Source organism: Lucilia cuprina, chromosome 2, assembly GCF_022045245.1.
Source record: "Lucilia cuprina isolate Lc7/37 chromosome 2, ASM2204524v1, whole genome shotgun sequence".
Lineage (NCBI taxonomy): Eukaryota > Metazoa > Arthropoda > Insecta > Diptera > Calliphoridae > Lucilia > Lucilia cuprina.
Window position 1 is genome coordinate 50,341,601 of NC_060950.1, and position 6,599 is coordinate 50,348,199.

Below are 6,599 nucleotides of genomic sequence, written 5' to 3' on the forward strand. Positions count from 1 at the left end.
CAATGACATCCAAAATTACCTTCAATGAATTAGACAGAGCACTAACTCTATCAAAGGACACCGCATCTGGTTTAGATGGGGTACGCAATGGTCATATAAAACTACTAAACTCGAGCAATAAATTCAAACTTCTTGACATGTATAATAACATTCTTTCATCAGGTATAATCCCATCGCCATGGTATAAATACTCAGTAATTCCCCTAAAGAAAAAGCTTTGCCCACCAAATCTTGCATCATCTTACAGATCTATTGCAATGGCATCATGTCTTAAAAAATTATTTGAGCGCATTCTCAACTTCCGTTTGGAATGGTTCATTGAGTCTAAGCATCTGATTAGCAAAACTCAGCCAGGATTTCAGAAGGCTAAATCTACAACAGATAACGTGGTTGCTTTATGGTCCTTCATCTCTCTTGAAACGTCTAAAGGGGCTACGGTTATTTCAGCCTTTATTGACATTAAAGGAGCATTCGATAACGTCAACATCGAACTGCTATTTTCTAGGCTTTGTTCACTCAATATTCCTATACATTTTGCGAGGATAATTTACTGTCTATAAAAAATCTTTATATACGCTACGATAACATCGATAACCGCCACTCCTTTACTGGTGTTCCACAGGGCTGTGTACTAAGCCCCATTTGTTTTAATCTATACATTGACAGTATTTTTGAAAATTTACCAGATGATATACACATCTTAGCCTGTGCTGATGATATAGTGGTATATTGCGCTGAACTTAACATAACAGTTGCTAGATCCAAAGTACAAAACGCTATTAACATAATTTCATCACGTCTAAATAAACTCCAGCTATCTATTTCAGCCAGAAAAACCAAATCCATAATATTTACTGCCCCTAGGAAAACACGCCCATCGATCCCCACGCTCAAGCTTGGCCCTGAGTCCATCGAATACGCAGAGACTTTCAACTTTCTTGGGTTTGTATTTTACAAAAATCTCAGCCTTAAACCTCATGTGGAGTCAGTTCACAAAGGGTGCTTAAAATATATCAATGTTTTAAGATCCCTATGTGGCATCAGCTGGGGCTCTGACCCCGAATGTCTAATTAGGTTATATATTGGGCTTATCAGACCCAAAATGGAATATATGGCTCCGCTTCTCTTGGACTGTCCAGAGGCAGAATTCATTAAGCTACAGAGGATTCAATGGAAAGCGCTACGCATTTCCCTATGTGCAATGACCTCAACACATACCTTGAGCCTTGAACAAATGGCGAATGTTATGCCACTTCCTGAACGACTAAAATTTCTCTCCGAGAAATATGTCAACAAACTTTTATCCTGCGAGAACAACCCTGCCCGTGAAGAAGCTATAAAACTTTCTGAAGCGAGATCTTTTACACACCCTTTCCATCAATGATATTATCAAAGTCTTCGTCATTCAATATCATAACTACAACCAACCATCCCCAGTACTCAGTCCTCATAGAAGCAAGTCTATATAGACCTGTGATAAAATTCTTAGACGTGCAAAAATCCTCCTGCATTCGGCAAGAAGTATTATCAAAATTCAAAATATTGGCAGAAGGCCGTTGGTCAAACTTTAATCATATTTATACCGATGGCTCTAAAACCAATAACTCTGCTGGTTCAGGTGTTTGGTTCCCCAGTATGAACATAGAAGCACATTTTTCCTTGAACAATAACTCATCTATATTTGCAGCGGAGGTACTGGCTATAGCTGAGGCCATAAAACTAGCCATAGTTCAAGATTACGATAGAATTTTGATCGTTTCTGACAGCAAGTCAGTTCTTCAAGCGCTGGCTTCCCATCCCAAGAGTAAAACTCACCCTTATATATTTCAGATCCGTGAGTTGCTTCTCGACTGTAAAAGTAAAAACATGTTGATCCACTTTCTGTGGGTACCTGGACACATGGGAATACTAGGCAATGTCATAGCCGACTCGATCGCAACAAATCACGACACTAATGCAATCTCTGATGCAATCTCTCAACCGCCTTAAATTCAATCATACAAGGTGTTTGGATCACCTTTGTAAGATTGGAATTAAGGATAATAATCGCTGCTCCTGTGGTGAAGTACAGACAGCAAATCACCATTTTTTTCAATTGTCCAGACGTTGACCATAGGCTCAGATCGAATTTTATTTCTAGAATTACCCGGTTTAACCTTGGGGAAATGTCCCTAACAAATATTTTAAAAACTGACAACCCCGAAATATACAGGGAATTATTTAAATTCAGCTCGGAAATCAAAATTCTAATTTAACTGTAATCTCCAAATCAAGAACCACATCCTTGTCTTCTAATTCCTTCCACTTTTTTTCTATTTTTCTTTTTTTTCTTCTCTCCTTTTTTATCTTCTAATATAGTTTATATATGTTTCGTATATGTATTACCTATGTTGTGTGTATGTCCTTATTGTCTACAAATGTATATGTTTGTCTCATAAGTATATTCATTTTGTGTTCAATGTTTTCCCTTCGCTTTCTTTTCACACTTTCTCACAAACTTTCATTTTCTTCTACTTCTAGATTTATATTGAAGCTACATACATATGTATGTAAAGAAATTGGTATTGTCTCCTACCTTTAAGCAAATTTGTGATAAATACTGTGATGTATATATTTTAACTATTAAGATCTCATTATAACGTTTTACGAAAATATTTTGTATATATATAACGAAGGTAAATGAAATATAGATGAAAATAATTTCAAAAAATAAATAATTGTTTTTTACAAAAATACATTTATATTAACGGCAAGTGAATTCATATAAGGTGCTGGCAGTTCGGCAACAACAGCATTTTCCATGTATTTTATATTTGCTTTTAGTCCCCACTTATGACAAAAGTAATTATTGCGTCGAATTCATTTAATAAAAAATCTTTGTTTAATTTTTATATTTTATAAAAATAAACATAAAAATTATACAATTTGAAAATTAATGTTTGTTATAAATGCGCCTGAAATTATGAAAAATTTATTTTTTATTAAAAATACTTATTAAAACGTAAAAGTAAATGAAAAACTTATATTTCGAATAAATTTATCTTCATCAAAAAAGGAAAAGGAAGATGGAAAGGAAAAAAAGGGAAGTTGACGGCAATGTAAAAATTTGATGTGTTTTTTGCTATATAAAGCGTTCCGGAACAGATTTTTAATATATAATCACGTTATTCATTCTCAGTATAAAAATAAAAAAATATTACTGGATTTGTTAACATTTAATAGATTAGAAAATTTGACCACAACATGGAAGTTAGCTGCTGCCTCCCGGTTAAATATTTTATATGAGTTTCGTTATATAAAGTGTTCCGGAACAGAATTTTATTGGGTAATCACTTTATACACACAGTGTAAATAAAAAAATAAGACAATATTACTTAATTTGTTAAAATGTTTAAACAAATACATATTTTTGTAAAAATAAAATTTGTATATACATATCAATTATGATATTATTTTAATAAAATAATATTTGTTTACAAAATGTTTGGTATTTTCAGTTTTTTATATAAATAATGAAAAATAACGAAGTTTTTCTCAAACTCTGACATCAGTGCTTACCAGTAAATTTGAAAAAAAAAAAACAGTTGATTGCATAACAACACCTTATCTAAATTCGCTTTATATTAATTTGAACTGTTATAGATTGTGACTTTCCAGTCATGTTTTTTTCTTTTATATGCCCTTCGAAAAATATTGAGCGTTTTATGAAAAAACAATTATTAAGTTTGACCTGGTTCACACTAGGAAACTTTTTTTGGGAAACTTTAGATTTTTGTGTGTGAGAGAAAGAAATATCAACCATCTCTTTCTCTCACACACAAAATTAAAAGTTTCTCAGTGTGAACCAGGTCTTTGCAATGGTTATTTAAACTTGTTTTTATATGGAAAAAGTGTATAGTAAACCATTGTTAAATTTAATAATCGTTTTTGCATAATGCCGTGAATGTTTACATCGTGACTTTTAAGGAGTGGCTGTCATTTTAAATTTCATAATGTATTGTTTTAAATATTTTTTTTAAACGAATGAATATATTTTTTTAAATATATGTATGTTGAACTAAATATTGTGTTCATATTTTTAAGTAGATATTTTCTAAATTTATAAAAAAAGGTTACTGAAATGCTTTATATTACATATTTTTTACCATTAGCTGTTAATTTTAGATCGTTTTGTAGTAAATTATTTTTTTATTAAATAAATAATTTAATTTTAAGAAGCTAACTGCCGGTTGATTTTGCATGAGAGAGAAAGAGAATGAATATCATTCATCTCTCTCACGGTACGGAGTTTCCCGTACTCGGAAACTTGTTTTGTTTTTTTATTCTTCTTATTCGAACAACAACAAATCAATGCAATTAATACGTAGTTTCTGAAAAAAGTTTCTATGTGTGGACATTTAGAAAACTCCAAAAGAGAATTAAGAAAAAGTTTCTCTACGAAAGTTTCCTAGTGTGGACCGGCACTAACATTTGAAAATTTCAATTACTTTTGAATAAAACAAAATATAAAAAAAATTATTGGAAGTGGCAATACTTAACATTAGTAATCGCACACGATCTTTACCCATGCCTCTATTACACAAATATTTATTATGCTAAACGTCAAATTGATATGATAAAAAATTAGCAGGTACAAACAGTATTTATTTTAGCGTTATAACGTCGTAATGACAGTGTTGTCGAACAATTGGTTAGACAAGGTGTCCAATAACTAACGTCATTTTATTGTAAAATTCGTTTAGAATTTTGTTTTTGTGCAATTAAAATTGATTTTTAACATAAGTTTTAGTGAAAATAGCCTTTGTTTACAAAATATAGCATTAAATCAATAAAATTATCTGTGAGTTGTCGTGATAAACTCAGCATTTTGTTACCCCTATGTATTAACATAAAAAACCAGGTCCTAGTGTGAACCAGGCCTAAGGAGGGATTTTTGGAAATTTGTACGTTTACGGGTAAAAAGAGGAAAAAAAGGGTAAAACAGGGTTTCGTAATTATCTTAGACCTGGTATTTCTTTTTCTTTCTCTCACACACAAAAATCAAAAGTTGGGAATTCGAGTACTAAGGACTATATAAAACCCAATTCGAGTAAATTGTTTAGTGCCTTTTGAAAGCACTACAATTCATTGAATAAGAGAACTTTTTAGTACTTTTTATCTCATAAATGGTACTTTTTTAATTTTCTAAAATATTCAACCTAGGAACATTAATTTTAACATAAATGCCTTGACTGAATAATAATCTGTAATTGGGAGCTATTTTGTACTTTTCTATTCTTCAAATTCTACCTTTTACATTCTTTATAATGGTTAATCGGAACACACGGCCCTTATTAAATGAGAATTTATTGAGAGAGATTTTTGTATTTTTTCGTTTTTCCGATATTGAACATAGATATTGAAAATAAAATTTAAAATGTAGGGGCCTTAGTGAATGAGAATCTACTGAAACGGTCTTTTTGTACATGTTCACTCATTAAAATTATATTTTTTGAATTGTATTTAATATTGAACAGAGAAACATACAATTTTTGATTAAACGATAATCTATTAAAGTTATTTTATAGTACTTTTTTCAAATAGTACTTTCGAAATTTTCTATAATGTGGAAGCTAAATGAGTGAAACTAAAAATACAATCATCTTACTGAATGCGAATTTAATCACGTGATATTGAACGCGAAGCACCCAGTGTATGCTAGTATATATAAAACAGACTGTTTGTTTGTGTGTTTGCTTGTTACGCTTTCACGGCAAAACTTTTGAACCTGGACCGCAAATAGGTCTAGCCCCAATAGGCTATATAAGATCTTGATCGGATGCCACGCCCCTTTTTATGTCCACTTTTTGTAAAACTATTATTACACCTATTTTGCAATCACAATATGCAAAAACTACTTAACCGATTTACGATAGTTATAAGCTTTGAAAGAACTATAGGCTATATATATGATAATGATCCGATGCCACGCTCCTTTCTACGCCCACTTTTTATAAAATTATCTTTACCTATATATTATCCTATAATTATATAAAAGAGAATGTCTGTTTGTTACGCTTTAACAGACAAACTACTGAACTGATTTACATGAAGTTTAGAAAACTATCAGTTCTATTCTAAAGTGGAACAATATGCTATATAAAATCGTGATTTGATGTCACGATTCTTCTTATTCTTACTTTTTTCTATATAATTGTCATACAAAATTTCCATTCGAGACTTACAGAAAACTACTGAACCGATTTACATGAAATTTGGTATATCAATAGGTCTGACCTCAGGATCTGGATTAGACGTAGGGTTGCCAGCCTGGCTGGATTGTCCAGCTTTTTTGATACTTGTCCAGTTTCAAGCTAAAATTTAGGTTATATTTACCATTCCGATTTTTATGAAATTTGTTATTTAGATTTTATGGATAAATCTGAAAACGAGGTTTTATTTTATCTTGTTAAATTCTGGATGATTCTGCCAATGTGGATGATTGCCTTTACACAGTATTATAATTGGTCAAATATACCCCATAAAATCTATTAACTCATATTTCGAAAGAAATCTGTGCATAAAATGGAAAAAAAAATCAATATAAAAACTGTTTTTCA